The 19,300-nt window shown below is 39.5% G+C and overlaps 1 protein-coding gene across 3 annotated transcripts in view; it reads right to left on the reverse strand.

The window, feature by feature from the left end:
- USP33 (ubiquitin specific peptidase 33) overlaps positions 1 to 18,415 on the reverse strand; it is a 62,020-nt gene extending 43,605 nt beyond the window's left edge. For 2 of the 3 annotated variants that reach the window (XM_024734578.1, XM_024734580.1), the window contains exon 1: positions 18,189 to 18,415. The gene's annotated coding sequence lies outside the window, so the exon portion shown is untranslated. The remainder of the gene's footprint in view (positions 1 to 18,188) is intronic. The other variant, XM_024734581.1, reaches the window with a different exon arrangement.
- Between the last annotated feature and the right edge of the window lie 885 nt (positions 18,416 to 19,300).

Consider the following 19,300-nt stretch of genomic DNA (forward strand, 5'->3'; position numbering starts at 1 on the left):
AACCAGGCCAGGGGCCAGCCCCAGCCACTAGCACACCCACAGCAGTCAGCGCTGCCACAACAGAAGACCCCACGATTGCCCCTTATTTGATAAGGGATCAATATCCAAAATATAAAAAAACTCATACAACCCAACATCAAAGATGCAAGCAACCTAATTTAAACATGGGCATTTTAAATAGACATTTTCCATAAAAGACATACAGGTAGCCAAGAGACACATGAAAAGATGCTCAGCATCACTAATCAGCAGGCAAATGCAAATCAAAACTGCAATGAGATATCACCTCATACCTGTCAAAATGCCTATTATCAAAAGGACAACAAACAAGTGTTTGTGAGGATGTGGAGAAAAGGGAACCCTTGTACCCTGTTGGTGGGATTGAAAATTGGTACAGCCACTATGGGAAACAGTATGGAAGTTCCTCAAAAAATTAAAAATAGAACTATCATATGATCCAGCAATTCCACTTCTGCATACCTTTCCGAAGAAAACAAAAACACTAATTCAAAAACATACATGGGCATCCCTATGTTAATGCAATATTATTTACAACAGCCAAAATGTGGAAACAACCTAAGTATCCATCAACAGATGAATGGATAAAAAATATGTGGGGTGTATACACACACACACACACACACACACACACACACACACACACATACACACACACACACATATACACAAAATGGAATACTACTCAGCCATACAAAAGAATGAAACCTTGCCATTTGTGACTACATGGATTGACCTAGAGCGTATTATACTAAGTGAAATAAGTCAAAATAAGAAAGACAAATACGTATACATGGAATCTAAAAAACAAAACAGAAACGAACACATAAACACAGAGAACAGGTGGTTGCCAAAGGGGAAGGGGTGGGGGCATGACAAGAAAAAAAAATTAAAGTAACTACATGAGGTAATGAATGCTAACTAGCTTGACTGTGGTAATTACTTTCCAATGTATGTTTATATGAAACTGCCACATTGTACACCTTATATATAAAAATTTTTGTCAGGGGCTTCCCTGGTGGCGCCATGGTTGAGAGTCTGCCTGCCGATGCAGGGGACACGGGTTCGTGCCCCGGTCCAGAAAGATCCCACATGCTGCGGAGCGGCTAGGCCCGTGAGCCATAGCCACTGAGCCTGTGCGCCCAGAGCCTGTGCTCCGCAACGGGAGAGGCCACAACAGTGAGAGGCCCGCGTACCGCAAAAAAAAAAAGCCTAAAAAAATTCTTGTCAATTATACCTCAGTAAAGCTGATAATATATTTTCTTAAAATATGACTATATGTGTGCGTTATTTTGGGCTCTATGCTTTTCCATTAGTCTATATGCCTACCTTAGTGCCAAAACTATTGTTAACTTTCTTATGGTACGCTTTATTATTAAAAGTTTGCATTTATAAAATCAGACAGATCTCATTCTTTAATAGCATCTGAGTTTCCAATCTTAAGGTTTCCTTCACCCTAATTTATAGAGCTAAAGCTGTAGAATACCCTTAAATTTTTTTTTAACAAGGCTTTTAATCTATCTGGAGTTTATCTTAAGACAGGAATCCAACTTTATTTTCTTCCAGATGGGCAGACATTTGTACCAGTGCCTTTATTATACAATCAACACATTTCCCACTGAATTATAATCCTATCTTTATTCTTTATTAAATTGGCACATAAAATATTTCTGGATTTTCTATTTTTTTAAACTCATCTGTCTATGCCCATATTACATTAATCTAATTCAGAGACTAATATTCTACACAGAATAGTTTGATAACTGTAAAAACATACTTCCTTCCCTGTTCCATTTCCATTTCCTTGTCTACTCTCTAAGTACACTAGACAACCTGATAATTTTACCTCTTCTGTTCCAATATTACTACCAGCTATTTAATTTTCCTGTTTTAATGCATTTATTAGAATCTCTAAAAGCAATCTTGAATATAAAGGTGACTGTAAGCATCCATGTCAGGGTCCTTATATTAATGTTTTGCCATTTAGGATATCTACTAAAATTTTTTTCCATTCTTAGTGTACTTACATTTTAAAAATCAGAAATGGTCTTTTAAATTGAAGCACAGGGACTTCCTTGGTGGCACACTGGTTAAGAATCTGCTTGCCAATGCAGGGGACACAGCTTCAAGCCCCTGCTCCGGGAAGATCCCACATGCCATACAGCAACTAAGCCCATGCGCCACAACTACAGACCCTGTGCTCTAGAACCTGAGAGCCACAACTACTGAACCCCTGTGCTGCAACTACTGAAGCCCACGTGCCTAGAGCCTGTGCTCTGCAACAAGAGAAGCCACTGAAATGAAAAGCCCGCGTACCACAATGAAGAGTTGCCACCGCTGGCCACTAGAAAAACAAAGACCCGATGCAGTCAAAAATAAAATAAATTAATTTTAAAAACTGAAGTATAGTTGATTTATATTATTATATTAGTTAGAAATGGTATTAATGAACTCTATCGAATGTCTTTTCACGGCAGAGTCAAGATGGTGTACTAGGAGGACGTGGAATTCACATCTCCTCACAATTAGGGCACCTACCAGGCACTGGTGGGGGACCACGGAGACCTAAGGGGACGGGAGGAACCCCCAGTGACCATCTTGCGAGATCTCAATTCCCAGGTTGGAGGTCGGGCCCAAGCTCCTGTGGTGGGAGTTCCAAGTCGAACTCACTGGACTAACAGAGAACTTCAGACCCCAGGGAATATTAACCAGAGTGAGGCCCCCCAGAGGTCCTCATCTCAGCACCAAGACCCAGCTCTAACCAACTGCCTCCAAACTCTATTGCTGGATGTCTCAGGCCAAACAACCAGTAAGACAGGAATACAGCACCATCCATCCATCAAAAAAAAAAGAAAGAAAGAAAAAAGAAAAGAAACGACAAAAAAATATGTTACAGGGCTTCCCTGGTGGTGCAGTGGTTGAGAATGTGCCTGCCAATGCAGGGGACACGGGTTCAAGCCCTGGTCTGGGAAGATCCCACATACCATGAAGCAACTAAGCCTGTAAGCCACAACTACTGAGCCTGCGCATCTGGAGCTTGTGCTCCACAACAAGAGAGGCCATGACAGTGAGAGGCCCACGCACCGCAATGAAGAGTGGCCCCTGCTCGCCACAACTAGAGAAAGCCCTCACACAGAAACGAAGACCCAACACAGCCAAAAATAAATAAATACATTTAATTTAATTTAAAAAAAATATATATATATGTTACAGATGAAGGAGCAAGGTAAAAACCTACAAGACCAAATAAATGAAGACGAAATAGGCGACCTACCTGAAAAAGAATTCAGAGTAATGATAGTAAAGATGATCCAAAATCTCGGAAACACAATGGAGAAAACACAAGAAATATTTAACAAGGTTCTAGAAGAACTAAAGAGGAAACAAACAGTGATTAACAACACAATTACTGAAATTAAAAATACTGTAGAAGGAATCAATAGCAGAATAACAGGGCAGAAGAACAGATAACTGACCTGGAAGATAAAATGGTGGAAATAACTACTAGGGAGCAAAATAAAGAAAAAAGAATGAAAAGAATTGAGGACAGTCTCAGAGACGTCTGGGACAACATTAAATGCACCAACATTCAATTTTAGGCGTCCCAGAAGAAGAAGAGAAAAAGAAAGGGACTGAGAAAATATCTGAAGAGATTATAGTCGAACACTTCCCTAACATGGGAAAGGAAATAGTCAATCGAGTGCAGGAACCACAGAGAGTCCCATACAGGATGAACCCAAAGAGAGACACTCTGAGACACATATTAATCAAACAATCAAAAATTAACTACAAAAAAAATATTAAAAGCAGCAAGAGAAAAGCAGCAAATAACATACAAGGGAATCCCCATAAGGTTAACAGATGATCTTTCAGAAGAAACTCTGCAAGCCAGAAGGGAGTGGCAGGACATATTCAAAGTGATGAAAGGGAAAAACCTACAACAAAGAATACTCTAGTCAGCAAGGATCTTATTCAAATTCAATGGAGAAATTAAAACGCTTACAGATAAGCAAAAGTTAAGAGAATTCAGCACCACCAAACCAACTTTACAACAAATGCTAAAGGAACTTCTCTAGGAAGGAAACACAAGAGAAGGAAAAGACCTACAAAAACAAACCCAAAATAATGAAGAAAATGGTAATAGGAACATACATATTGATGATTATATTAAATGTAAATGGATAAATGCTCCAACCAAAACACATATACTGGCTGAACAGATACAAAAACAAGACCCATATATCTGCTGTCTAAAAGAGACCCACTTCAGGGCTTCCCTGGTGGCGCAGTGGTTGAGAGTCCGCCGTCCGATGCAGGCGACACGGGTTCGTGCCCCGGTCCGGGAAGATCCCACATGCCCGCGGAGCGGCTGGGCCCGTGTGCCATGGCCGCTGAGCCTGTGCGTCCAGAGCCTGTGCTCCGCAACGGGAGAGACCACAGCAGTGAGAGGCCCGCGTACAGCAAAAAAATAAAAAATAAAAAAAATAAAAGAGACCCACTTCAGACCTAGGGACACATACAGACTGAAAGTGAGGGGATGGAAAAAGATATTCCATGCAAATGGAAAAAGAAAGCTGGAGTAGCAATTCTTGTATCAGACAAAATAGACTTTAAATAAAGACTATTAAAAGAGACAATGAAGGACACTACAAAATGATCAAGGGATCAATCCAAGAAGATATAACAATTGTAAATATTTATGCACCCAATATAGGAGAACCTCAATACATAAGGCAAATGCTAACAGCCATAAAAGAGGAAATAGTAACACAATCATAGTAGGGGACTTTAATATCCCACTTTCACCAATGCACAGATCATCCAAAATGAAAATAAATAAGGAACAAAAACTTTAAATGACACATTAAACAAGATGGGCTTAATTGATATTTGTAGGACATTCCATCCAAAAACAACACAATACACTTTCTTCTCTACTGTGCATGGAACATTCTCCAGGATAGACCATACCTTGGGTCACAAATCAAGCCTTGGTAAATTTTAGAAACCTGAAATCATATCAAGTACCTTTTCTGATCACAACACTATGAGAATAGATATCAATTACAGGAAAACAACTGTAAAAAATACAAAAACATGGAGTCTAAATAATACGTCACTAAATAACCAAGAGATCACTGAGGAAATTAAAGAGGAAATCAAATAATACCTAGAAACAAATGACAATGAAAACAATGATGACCCAAAACCTATGGGATGCAGCAAAAGCAGTTCTAAGAGAGAAGTTAAAAGCAATACAATCCTACCTCAAGAAACAAAAAAAAAATCTCAAATTAACAACCTAAACTTACACCTAAAGCAATTAAAGAAAAAAGAAGCAAAACCCCCCCAAAGTTAGCAGAACGAAAGAAATCATAAAGATCAGATCAGAAATAAATGAAAAAGAAATGAAGGAAACAATAACAAAGATCAATAAAACTAAAATCTGGTTCTTTGAGAAGATAAACAAAATTGATAAGCCATTAGCCAGACTCATCAAGAAAAGAAGGGAGAAGACTCAAATCAACAGAATTAGAAATGAAAAATGAGAAGTAACAATTGACACTGCGGAAATACAAAGGATCATGAGAGATTGCTACAAGCAACTATATGCCAATAAAATGGACAACCTGGAAGAAATGGACAAATTCTTAGAAAAGCACAACCTTCTGAGATTGAACCAAGAAGGGACAGAAAATATAAACAGACGAATCACAAGCACTGAAACTGAAACTGTGACTGAAAATCTTCCAACGAACAAAAGCCCAGAGCCAGATGGCTTCACAGGCGAATTCTACCAAACATTTAGAAAAGAGCTAACACCTATCCTTCTCAAACTCTTCCAAAATATAGCAGAGGGAGGAACACTCCCAAACTCATTCTATGAGGCCACCATCACCCTGATACCTAAACCAGACAAAGATGTCACAAAAAAAGAAAACTGCAAGCCAATATCTCTGATGAACATAAATGCAAAAATCCTCAACAAAATACTAGCAAGCAGAATCCAATAACACATTAAAAGGATCATACACCATGATCAAGTGGGGTTTATCCCAGGAATGCAAGGACTCTTCAATATACGCAAATCAAACAACGTGATACACCATACTAACAAACTGAAAAATAAAAACCATATGATCATCTCAATAAATGCGGAAAAAGCTTTCCACAAAATTCAACACCCATTTATGATAAAAAGGGCAGGACAGGAATAAAGACACAGATGTGGAGAATGGACTTGCGGACATGGGGAAAGGGAAGGTGGGATGAAGTGAAAGAGTAACACTGACATATATACACTACCAAATGTAAAATAGATACCTAGTGAGAAGCAGCTGCATAGCACAGGGAGATCAGCTAGGTGCTTTGTGACCACCTACAGGGGTGGGATAAGGAGGGTGGGAGGGAGACTCAAGAGGGAGGAGATATGGGGATATACATATGCATATAGCTGATTCACTTTGTTATACAGCAGAAACTAACACAACATTGTAAAGCAATTATACTCCAATAAAGATGTGTTTTTTTTGAAAAATGTCTTTTCAGCAGCTACTGATGGCTTCCTAGACTCCTTGTTTCATTTGTTGATGTTATCTATTATATTAACAGACTTGATACTAAGGATCCTTGCACTGATGTAATACACCCTACTGGGTCAAAATGTACTATTAGTCCGTTATTTCATATCTAGATTCTATTGGCTAATATTGTATTTAGAAATTTTGCATTTCTATATGTAAGTGAGATTGACCTTTTTTGATAGCATTTTTAATCAGGGATAAAAGTATCGGGCTGGCCAAAAAGTTTGTAACATCTTATGGAGAAATCCGTACGAACTTTTTGGCCAACCCAATATGTGTACTTCACAGAATGCACTGAGTAGCTTTGCATCTTTAATAACATACAATACAGTTTTTTAAAAAAACTATATGTTGTTTATAAACTAAATAAAAGTCAGCTGTGAAACCATCTGTTATGCTGCCTCTTTCAAGGACAGATCTTCAATGACCTTTTCAATCCTTGAGCAAGAACTGGTCAATTCAACTTTTCTGCTTCTTGGGTCAATTTTATTAATTTATATTTTGGTATAAAATTATCCATTAGGGCTTCCCTGGTGGCGCAGTGGTTGAGAGTCCGCCTGCCGATGCAGGGGACATGAGTTCGTGCCCCGGTCCGGGAAGATCCCACGTGCCGCAGAGCGGCAGGGCCCGTGAGCCATGGCCGCTGAGCCTGCACGTCTGGAGCCTGTACTCTGCAACGGGAGAGGCCACAACAGTGAGAGGCCCGCGTAATGCAAAAAAAAAAAAAAATTATCCATTAATCTTGACTTTCAACTTTGGCATCATGGCATAACATGTAGTATTCTCAAGAAGGTTTGCATAAAATTCCGTTAACCTCTCCTATACCTGGGTATCTATGATGTCTCCTTCCTCATTCCTAATATTGCATATTTTTACTCCATTTTCTTCTCTTCTATATGAGGTTTATCTAATTCATCAGTCCTTGCAAAGAACCAGCTTTGGGATTTATCCTTCCCACTATTTTTGTTTTGTCGTTTCCAATTCCATTAATTACAGTTTTATCTTTAATCCCCATGTCCTATTTGTTTTCTGTTTTATTTTCTTAATCCCTAAATATGGGAACTGAATTCTCTTAGTTTTATTTACTTAATAATAAAAGTATTTAAACTATACATTTTCTTCTTAATACCAATGTTTGCCAATGGGATGGAAATGTTCTTCTCACTGCTTTCTAGACAGTATGTTATCTCACTTTTGACTGTAAAACGTTTTAAGTGCATCAATACAAGGTTGGATATATATATACATATACATATATACGTATATATATGTATATGTATATATATTCATGACTGAACACTACACATCAGTTTAACTTCATGAACTGGATGGATAATTTATCAACATGAATAGATCTAAAGGATATAATGTTGAATGGAAAAAAAGGAAGATGCAAAATAATACATTCTCTGTGATACCACTGAAGTAAAAATTTAAAACCTGAGGGAAGAATACATTAGGAGTTTGGGATTATCAGATACAAACTACTATATATAAAACAGGTAAACAAGGTCCTACTGTATAGCACAGGAAACTATATTTAATTATCCTGTAATAAACTATAATGGAAAAAAATGTGAAAAATATATATATATGTACAACAGAATCACTTTGCTGTACACTGGAAACTAATACAACATTGTAAATTAACTACACTTCAGTTAAAATAAAAAAAAAACAAAACAAATAAGAAAACAATGTTCAAAAAAAATAAAGCCCCAAAACAAAACATGCATAATAGCACATTGTATCTGTATGTACATATCCACTGTAGAAGGATAAAAATACAGTTTTGAAGGTTATGTACTCAGAATGTTGCCTCACAGCAAAGAAGAAAGGGGGACTAGAGAAAGATGAGTTCTCTCCATTCTGCTATTAATGTTCTGGTATTTAAACAGCTTAATGAGAATTAATTTGCAGATAACATGATACTATACACAGAAAATCCTAAAGATGCTACTAGAAAACTACTAGAGCTAATCAATGAATTTGGTAAAGTTGCTGGATACAAAATTAATACACAGAAATCTCTTGCATTCCTATACACTAACAACAAAAGATCAGAAAGAGAAATTAAGGAAATAGTCCCATTTACCATCACAACAAAAAGAATAAAACACCTATGAATAAACCTACCTAAGGAGGCCAAAGACCTGTACTCAGAAAGCTATAAGATACTGGGACTTCCCTGGTGGTCCAGTGGTTAAGAATCCACCTTCCAATGCAGGGGACATGGGTTCGATCTCTGGTCGCGGAAGTAAGATCACACATGTCACGGGGCAACTAAGCCTGCATGCTCTGGAGCCTGTGCACCACAACTAGAGAGCCCACGTGCCGCAACTACTGAGCCCCCACGCTCAAGAGCCCGCACACCACAACTAGAGAGAAGCCTGCTCACTGAAACGACAGATCCCACATGCCGCAACAAAGATTCTGCACACTGGAACTAAGACCTGACGCAGCCAAATACATAAAAATAAATAAATTTTTTTTAAAAAAAAACTATTTTTAAAAAAAAACTATTTTTTAAAAAAAACTATTTTTTAAAAAAAACTATTTTTTAAAAAAAACTATTTTTTTAAAAAAAAACTATTTTTTAAAAAAGAAAACTATAAGATACTGATGAAAAAAATCAAAGATGAACAAACAGATGGAGAGATATACCATGTTCTTGGATCAGAACAATCAATACTGTGAAAATGACTATACTACCCAAAGCAATCTACAGATTCAATGCAATCCCCATCAAATTACCAATGGCATTTTTTCATAGAATTAGAACAAAACATTTTACAATTTGTATGGAAACACAAAAGACCCCAAATGGCCAAACCAATCTTGAGAAAGAAAAACGGAACTGGAGGAATCGGGCTCCCTGACTTCAGACTATACTACAAAGCTACAGTAATCGAGAGAGTATGGTACTGGCACAAAACCAGAAATACAGATCAATGGAACAGGGTAAAAAGCCCAGAGATAAACCCACGCACCTATTGTCACCTAATCTATGAAAAAGGAGGCAAGAATATACAATGGAGAAAAGACAGTCTCTTCAATAAGCGATGCTGGGAAAACTGGACAGCTACATGTAAAAGAATGAAATTAGAACACTCCCAAACATCATACACAAAAATAAACTTAAAATGGATCAAAGACCTAAATGTAAGGCCAGACACTATAAAACTCTTATAGGAAAACATAGGCAGAACACTGACATAAACTGCAACAAGATCTTTTTTGATCCACTTCCTTAGAGTAATGAAAATTAAAACAAAAATAAACAAATGGGATCTAATTAAACTTAAAAGCTTTTGCACAGCAAAGGAAACCATAAACAAAACGAAAAGCCAACCCTCAGAATGGAAGAAAATATATGCAAGTGAAGAAACCAACAAGGGTTTAATCTCCAAAATATACAAATCTACAAAACTATTAATCTACAAAACTCTAAGACTCCTCTGGAAGCTTGGGGATCACAGGTTGGGAATTACTAGAGAGCAAAAGATATTCCAACTGTGCATGGAAATTAAGGCTTTCCATAATTTGACCTCAATTTGTCCTGACCTTTGCAATCTTTTATCAGACAACTTTTCCCTCTATCTACCCTATCTGGACAATTTGAAATCTCCTCAGCAATAATGATGGTAATAACAACTGAAAAATCTTCCAGGTTGAAATGACAGCATCATGCTGTATGATGTACAGCTTTGGCAGGGGCTCAAGTGCCCATCTGTAGATTCAAAACTGCTTCTGAAGATATTACTTTTAAGGGGGTGGGGAAGATATTACTTTTTAGCAGTACAATCCCCTAATCTTCAGGCCCCAAATTCTGACCCAGTCATCCTAATAAAAGAATAGCAGACATTCACGTTTTAATACAGGAAAAGCATAGGGACCAGTGTTATTAATATTTGTTACACATCAAGACAGTTGGTAACCTAAGGAGAACCTTTTAATATTGAAAAACTGCCTGTATTCCATTATCTAGTCTATTCCAAAAAGTAAAGCTATTTATAAAGAATCAGAATCAAGTGACTGTGACAAAAAAATTTGTCATGAGAACTGGTTGCTAATTTATTAGTTACACAGAAGATTAATACGAATCCAGAAGAAACTCTGTATTAGCAGATGGCAGAACTGTTCAAAATTCTTAACAAAACTCTGGATAAAGACACAGAAGACAGGCTAGTTAAATCTAATTACAAAATTATAAAAATAATTAAAGAAATGACATTTTATTTAGAAAAATGAGCTAAGATTAACAAGGATGGATATAGTATTCTATATTGGCATTCAAAGAGTCTACTGTCAGGGGCTTCCCTGGTGGCACAGGGGTTGAGAATCTGCCTGCCAATGCAGGGGACACGGATTCGAGCCCTGGTCTGGGAGGTTCCCACATGCCGCGGAGCGACTGGGCCCGTGAGCCACAACTACTGAGCCTGCGCGTCTGGAGCCTGTGCTCCGCAACAAGAGAGGCCGCGATAGTGAGAGGCCCACGTATCGCGATGAAGAGTGGCCCCTGCTCGCCGCAACTAGAGAAAGCCCTCGCACAGAAACGAAGACCCAACACACCCAAAAATAAATTAATTAATTAATTTTTTAAAAAAGAGTCTACTGTCTAAAGTAAGGCCAAAAAAATGGTTTCAGGTATTTAGATTCTAGATGCTAAAAGACGAAGGAAACAACAGTGCAGTTCTCACTCAATTTATCAACAGAATAGGTTTCACAATAAAAAGAGAAGCCAGTCTTATTGTACTCATAAACTAGGTAGATTATTTAGTGAACGTTTTATTTATGAAGAACGTTAAAAGCTACAGAATACAAATGCCTTCCATAGACAGTCTTAAATAATTTGAAAACTGCATCCTCATAAAGACAACACTATGGCTAAAAGTAAAGTTTCCGGAGCAAGGCTACCTGGGTTCAAATCCAAGCTCCACTATGTCCTAGGTTTGTGACCAGGGTTAAGTCACTTCTCTGTGCCTCAGTTCCCTCATCTATAAAATTGAGATAATTACAAAAATCTACCTTGTGGAGTTGGGGGGGTGTTATATAACACATTTGTTAACATATATAAATTACTTCGAACAGAGTGAGAGTAAGCACTCAATAAATGTTAACTATTATGAGCAAAAATTGAAAGTATGGATGTTATGTTTAGACAGCAGAAGGCAAATGTTGGAGGACTTGAGGGGAGTTCCCTGGCGGTCCAGTGGTTAGGACTCGGCACTTTCACTGCCCAGGCCCTGGCTGGGGGACTACAATCCCGTAAGTCACTCCAAGCAGCCAAAAAAAAAAAAAAAAAGTTGGAGGACTTGATACATGCATTCCAATTATTTGGACATTATGATCAAAGTAAGAGAGATCTTTTCTTTTTTACGTAACTTGAGAAATTTAGAAATAGCAACTCCAGTCAATGGTGAAGATTTTCAACAATTAGTTATATAAAAATGGAAGGTGGAACCTTGGGAAGTAGGATGTTCCCCATCATTGTTACACACAGAGGCTGGAAGACCAACTGTCAGGTGTTTCAAAGGACAGCATTTTGCCCTAAAGTCAATTCTAAGATTCTCTGACTGCAGAAAAACTGATTTGTCTGTCAGTAGTTTCAACCTATACGACTGTTCCATTACTACAACTAATCTGACTAGTCCAACTGTACTATTTTATCTTTTACTTTTTTAAACTGTTTTTTTAAAAATAATTATTTATTTTTGGCTGCATTGGGTCTTTGTTGTTCTGCCTGGGATTTCTCTAGTTGCAGCAAGCGGGGGCTACTCTTTGTTGCAGTGCGCAGGCTTCTCATTGTGGTGGCTTCTCTTGTTGTGGAGCACGGGCTCTAGGCGCGTGGGCTTCAGTAGTTGTGGCTCGCAGGCGCTAGAGCGCAAGGCTCAGTAGTTGTGGTGCACGGGCTTGGTTGTTCCGGGGCACGTGGGATCTTCCCGGACCAAGGATCAAACCCATGTCCCCTGCATTGGTAGGAGGATTCTTAACCACTACACCACCCTGGAAGCCCCCAACTGTACTATTTTATTTTATTTTTAATTTTATTTATTATTTTTAGCTGTGTTGGGTCTTTGTTGCTGTGTGCGGCTTTCTTCTAGTTGAGGCAAGTGGGGGCTGCTCTTCGTTGCAGTGCATGTGCTTCTCATTGCGGTGCCTTCTCTTGTTGCGGAACATGGGCTCTAGGTGGGCAGGCTTCAGTAGTTGTGGCATGTGGACTCAGTAGTTGCAGTTCGCAGGCTCTAGAGCGCAGGCTCAGTAGCTGTGGCGCACAGGCTTAGTTGCTCTGCAGCATGTGGGACCTTCCTGGACCAGAGCTCAAACCCGTGTCCCCTGCCCTGGCAGATGGATTCTTAACCACTGCGCCACCAGGGAAGCCCAACTGTACTATTTTAAATACTAGGTTTCAAAATTATTTTAATTGTAAAAATACAACATTATAATAACCTTACAGCTTATTTTTCCATATTTACCATAGAAGAAAATTACTATACAACAAAAGCAAGCCAAAAACATTGACAATAGAAGTATTAATATCAGCAAAGAGTACAATAGGCAGAAAAGTTTATTTTATTCTAAATCAATTCATAATAAGAGTCCGTGGAGACTTTTAATCTATAAAATATGCTGATGAACACTTTTAAAAAATATATATTTGTTTGGTTGTGCTGGGTCTTAAGTTGTGGCTCATGGGCTCCTTAGTTGTGGCATGCGAACTCTTAGTTGCAGCACACATGTGGGATCTAGTTCCCTTACCAGGGATCGAACCCAGGCCCCCAGTGGATAAGACGTGGAGTCTTATCCACTGCACCACCAGGGAAGTCCCCTGATGAGCACTGCTTTATTTTTAAATTTATTTATTTATTTATGGCTGTGTTGGGTCTTTGTTGCTGTGCACGGGCTTTCTCTACTTTCGGCGAGCGGGAGATACTCTTCGTTGTGGTGCACGGCCTTCTCATTGCGGTGGCTTCTTTTGTTGCGGATCATGGGCTCTAGGCGCGCAGGCTTCAGTAGTTGTGGCACACGGGCTCAGTAGTTGTGGTGCACAGGCTTAGTTGCTCCGCGGCATGTGAGCTTCCCCGACCAGGGCTTAAACCCGTGTCCCCTGCATTGGCAAGCAGATTCTTAAACAATGTGCCACCAGGGAAGTCCCCTGATGAGCACTTTTAAGAACTGTGTTTCTTGTCCTTTAAACAAATATTCTAGCAAACACAAACTCCTTAAAATCTTCACACAGATCTCACAGTCCTATAACTCTTCCCCTAATCGTTCTTAATTTTCGTTCAAACCATAACAAAGAAAAAGAAATTTAGTACTAATCTTCTAATTTCCCTTTTCTTAAAAACATCTGTCCCTTTGACCCTTAACAGTCTAATTAATGAGAGGCTTACTGAGTCTATTAAGAGAACTATATAATCTCCTAATTGATTGCTCTACCTGCAATCTAGCTGTACTAGAACCTATTCTTAACACTGCCACAATAGACCACCCAAAAGCATAGCTCCAACCCAGCAACCTCGCTTTAAATAAAATTCTTAATCAAGATTTGTAAACATTAATCAGCATTTCCTACAAAGAAAAAAAATCTGTCCAATAACAGCAAAGTATAGTCAACTGTAGCCTTATCTAGTTGAAATAATTGTGACAAACACTAGGCAGAGAGGGAAGAGAGAAGAGGGAGGAAGCAAGAGGAAGAGAAATGGAGAACAAGAATCAATGAATATAACAGAGTTCTAATAGAAGCACAAACCAGCTGATGGTGATTTTCACCCTAAGTCACTTCTGAGCAAGATGGAGGGGTAATTAAATTAACAGAATATCAACATTATGGGACAGTCATTAAAACTACTTAAGTAGAACATGTAGAATCATGGAAAAACAATTGCAACCACCATATTCAAATGAGAACCACTCTAAGAAATTTTGTCAATTTTTTTCTTTACCAGAATATTGTTGATTATAAAAAAGAATCAGAATTTATTCATCTAAATAATGCCTCTACTAAAAATATTAGCAATTCCTCCTTCAGGATTTTATAAATAGTTAAAAAATGTAAGAAATCTTCTTATTCTATGTCACATTCATTCTCATATTTTCACCATACTGCCATATTTCAGGACGCGCTAGCCCCAGGCATTTAGAGGCTAATTTAACAAAGGCCCAATCAAGTATGGGTCAGACACTGTGTATCTAGTAGGGGTGGCAGCACTGTTCAAATCTCCACCCTACTTTCCCTTTTGAATGACTGGTCACCTACACTCTACTTTATCAACACTCTTCAACACACTGTAATTCCTTTATTCTCCTGAAATAACTAATTTGAATGTCAGTGACCTTCTGTCAACCCTCCTCAATCACAAGTTACATAACTCTCAAACCTCAGTGCCATTTTAGCATCCCTCCTCATTTTCTATATTCTACCAGTTAACAAATTCTACTGCTTGCTTCTTTTATCCATCAGTTCTTAACTCACATTTCTTCTAGATCTCCACCTAAATTGAGGCTTTTATTTCACATCTTGATTATTTAATAAGAATGCCTATTAACAGACACAGTTGACATCCGGCCCCCATCCCTTCAGCTCACCTTGCAGCTGGTACAGATAGTATCCTGACAGCTTCCCACCTCCACCAACAGGAGCCTGCCCAACCCTAGCTAAGACAATGGGAAGTGCTCAAAACATTTCAAGAACAATCTCCGTCACTGAGGACTGGAGTAGGTGGAAAAACTCCCCATCTACCCTTCAGTTAGTAGGACAATTCTAAGGCAGCTCTACAAAAATCTCCACAGGATTAACCCCCAGTTGCCCATCACTGGCTTTTTTTCCCTTTCCTGACTCTTTACCCACTCCCTCACTTGTGCTCCCTGGCATCTCACCTGCACCCATGTTATCTCAAGGTCTGCTTACAAGATAGCACTTTGGAGAAACTACAAGGGCCACAAAAGTGACACTATCGGGGCTTCCCTGGTGGCGCAGTGGCTGTGAGTCCGCCTGCCGATGCAGGGGACATGAGTTCATGCCCTGGTCCAGGAGGATCCTACATGCCGCGGAGAACACTATCAAGATCTTGCTTAACCTAAAGCTGCCCAAGTGTTCTCTTGGTCTCAATCATCTCCCAATTACAGCTCATTCTGAATTCATATGGATCACATACCTCTTCTAACCAAACATTTTCAATGAAGCCCTTCGTAATTTGTCTTTTTCATCTCCTATTTCTAACTTAGATAAATCATAACTTATTATCAGCCAAATTGTTGTACTGATCCTTTCTCAAATATAAGTTGTACCTTTCCAGGAACGCAATAATCTATTGTTTTTAGAAATGTCCTCCAATATTCGCCTGTTGAAAACCTTGCAAAGCTCACTCATCTCAAATATCATCTCTATCAAGATTCAATCACAAATAATGCCTCCCTCACCTAAATTCCTGATTGTAATAGTCATAAGACATTTTACCACAGTTCTGTAAAAACCTACCCTACTTGACTACAAGCCTGACTTTAAATTCTTTAAGGGTAGAAACCATGTTCCATTCTTTTTATTTTCCAAAGGGCTTTCTTTCCCTGATAGACTCATAGATATTGACCTACATAGCCTTCTAGAGTAACTTTTGAAAAGAACATTTATTTTTATATATGCATTCTTAAGTATTAGTACAAAATTCATGCTCCTTTTTATAGACAAACAAACTGGGCTTATCTCAGACTCTCTGGGACTAACCTATTTATCAAAATGCTCCTGAAGTCACATGCAGACTTAAAAAAAAAGTTTAAAAACAACACTAAAGAAAGCTGTTACTTATTCCTTTATTTTTGGGAAATGACTACATTTCATGTTTCTCACCAAAAATCTTTCACCATTTATGTACTTCATTTCCTTGCAAAGAGTCCAGAGTCTGTCCCATGTTATACTTCACAGTGTTCCAATACTTAGCTGAATTCCAATTTATATCAAAGGTTACTTCAAGATTATTTCAGGCTTTAGGGAAATTCTGATCCTTACACAATCTCGAAATGCTTCTGTCATGGGAAAAGACTTTACTTCTTGGCATTTCTAACTCAGAGGACTGGCATGAGGATCAAATAAGATTGTATATGTGAAAGGTCACTGAAAATTCTAACAATAAATAAATGTAAAAATTATCTCCTTAACTCTGAATTTCAAACGATTAAAATAATCTATTTACTACAATCTAACGTCATTAAATGCACAGTTATTTTTTACAAATAGGTTATAAAGGTGTAAGTTATAAAGAGCTCAAGACAAAAAAGTGAAAGCTGGCTATAAACCAGATCAAAAATAAGAAGCAATCTTAAGTAGACTATCCCTCTTGCATATGGCAAGAGGTCAAATAGTTTATTCCTGCAATACTTTTGTACTGTCCTTTTTTTTTTAATCCTGCCAAAGTAAATTAAATAACATAAAGCCCCTGGTGTAGTATAACTTATTACTATTACTTTTCCTTAAAATTAGCACTGTCTTTCAATAAGATTCCTACTTTTCCCCATGTTTATATTAATAGCATGAATTCACTAACAATATTCATATTAGGTTCAAATCAAATAGCTTATTATCTGCTTTGGTCAGACCTTTCCAAATGATACAATTGTCTCAACCAGAAGTGGAACTAGAACAGCCTCATTATTTTTTGAAACAAGTTTTCCTTAAAAGAAAAATAATCTGATTAAACTAAAAAATTCTACTATTCTATACATCTATTAAGCAATAAGTCTAGAGATCCTTATCGTAAGTTTAGAGCCTATGCTCCTGCCAGCGTTTTCCCCTCTGGCCCAATTTTCCCGGCCTTATACTGATTATATGAGGCGTAAACCCTAAAAATACTTGAGTGCAAAACACCCATAGTCATCCAACAGCTCAATTTGCACCCTGTAAATATTCAAATGAAGAGCATTTTGTAGTAGGTAAAATATGTAAGAGTAACGGTCTGGGAAACCACACACCATGGAAACTGACTCAAACAAAAGCTGCGGATGGACAGACCGCAAGGAGTAACCGGTGAAACAGTAAGGATTAAATATTCGTCTTAGAAAAATTTCGGTGACGATGACGCCTAGGTTTTCCTGCTGACAATAATTAATAACGGGACCCCTGGGGCTGCACGAATGGGTCCGATCACCCCAACTACGCTGCAAAGCGAAACCAGAACCCAGGAGCCAGCGCACTGAGGGGCTTTCAGTCGCCTGCGCCCACCGTGCTGGGCTGATAAGCCGTCATGCTGAGACCGAGGAAAAGAGAGGAGGCCCGCTTCGGGACTCTTCTCACTCCTCCTTCCTCCCGCTTCCCAGGGGAGCGCCCCCTGGGGACCCTTCCTCAAATCTACGACAGACTCGCATCCTCCACCGCCCCTACTGGGGAGGCCACCAATCATCCCTGCAGCGCAGAGCACCGGAGGGGCCTAGGCCTTCTACCCACCCGCGCACCCACCACCACCCCGAACCAAGAAAATGAGGCCGCTGCAGCAGCCACAGCCCCGGCGCGCGGGAGCGAAAACACAGACCGATCCCTAGCTGCAGGCGAGGCGCACTTCGACCCCGCGCCCCTCCCAACAGCTACGCGCTCACCTCCACGGCCTTCCCCACGGGCCCCGCCAGCGCGGCCGACGGTGGCCTGCGGCCGCACCTCCCACCAGCTCCTCTTTTCTTCCCCTGGCCTAGGAGGGGTCGGTGTCGCTTCTGGATGGCCGGAAAACGGACCCGCAGCTCAGCCTGCGGGATACCAGCCTCCCGGCCACTTCCCGCAACAGCTCCAGCTCCTTCCGGTGTTTTCGCGACCGCCACCGGCTTCTAGGGCGTCGCAGGAGGGCGAGGAGGGCGGGCAGGGGCGGGGCTGCGAGGAAAGCTCGTCCCGCCTCTGGGGCGTGGCCGCGGAGGCCGGCTCCAGGTGTGGAGACCCAAGCTGCTCTCACCGCTGGGACTTCCAAAGTAGCTAGCGGCACAGGGACCGTACGTGCAGAGCAGTTTTAGATCTGGGGCACTTTTCGTTTCTACACGTGTTCTTCCCCTCTTCTGCATTCACACTACGACCATTAGCAGGTCTGTCTCTATGCATTACAGAATTTGTGTTAAGGCTGTCCACTGAAGGGCCTCAGGTTTCCGACCTTGTGCAAAGAAAAATTAGACTACTTAATTCAATTCAACCCTTTTCCCTTCCTCTCCTCTTTCTTCTCCCAACGTCTTAGGACATAGACTATCTGAAAGTCATTGTGTTTCTTTTTCCACATCTACAAAGTAGAAATTCATCTCTCCCATTTTCCCTTAAGCCAAAATCAAGATCATATCAAATATTTATTGAAACTTTAGTATCTGCTTAGTGACTAGAGCATTTGAAGAGATCTGCCTTGTAATTTATGGATCTGTTAAAATCCGTTCAATTGATTGATATGCAAATAATAAAAATAGTTAAGTTAATATTAATTAATTGTTCAAATTGCCAGTTTCAAAATGTCTGTTTACCTCTATCTTTTTGGCCTCCCAAATGGGAGCTTGTACTCAAGCATTATGTAAGAGGCTCAGTCTCCATCAGAAACAAACAGAGAATATGAGAGCTTTCAATTCTATTCGTATGGTAAAAATAGAAGAAATGAAGTTTTGCCAGCATCCTATACAGGGATTGACACCAAGGCCTCAGTGTGCACCACAACCTATCCTGGGTTCACTGATGGTCAGCATATTTC

Source organism: Neophocaena asiaeorientalis, unplaced genomic scaffold, assembly GCF_003031525.2.
Source record: "Neophocaena asiaeorientalis asiaeorientalis breed wild unplaced genomic scaffold, Neophocaena_asiaeorientalis_V1.1 scaffold15, whole genome shotgun sequence".
Classification (NCBI taxonomy): Eukaryota; Metazoa; Chordata; class Mammalia; order Artiodactyla; family Phocoenidae; genus Neophocaena; species Neophocaena asiaeorientalis.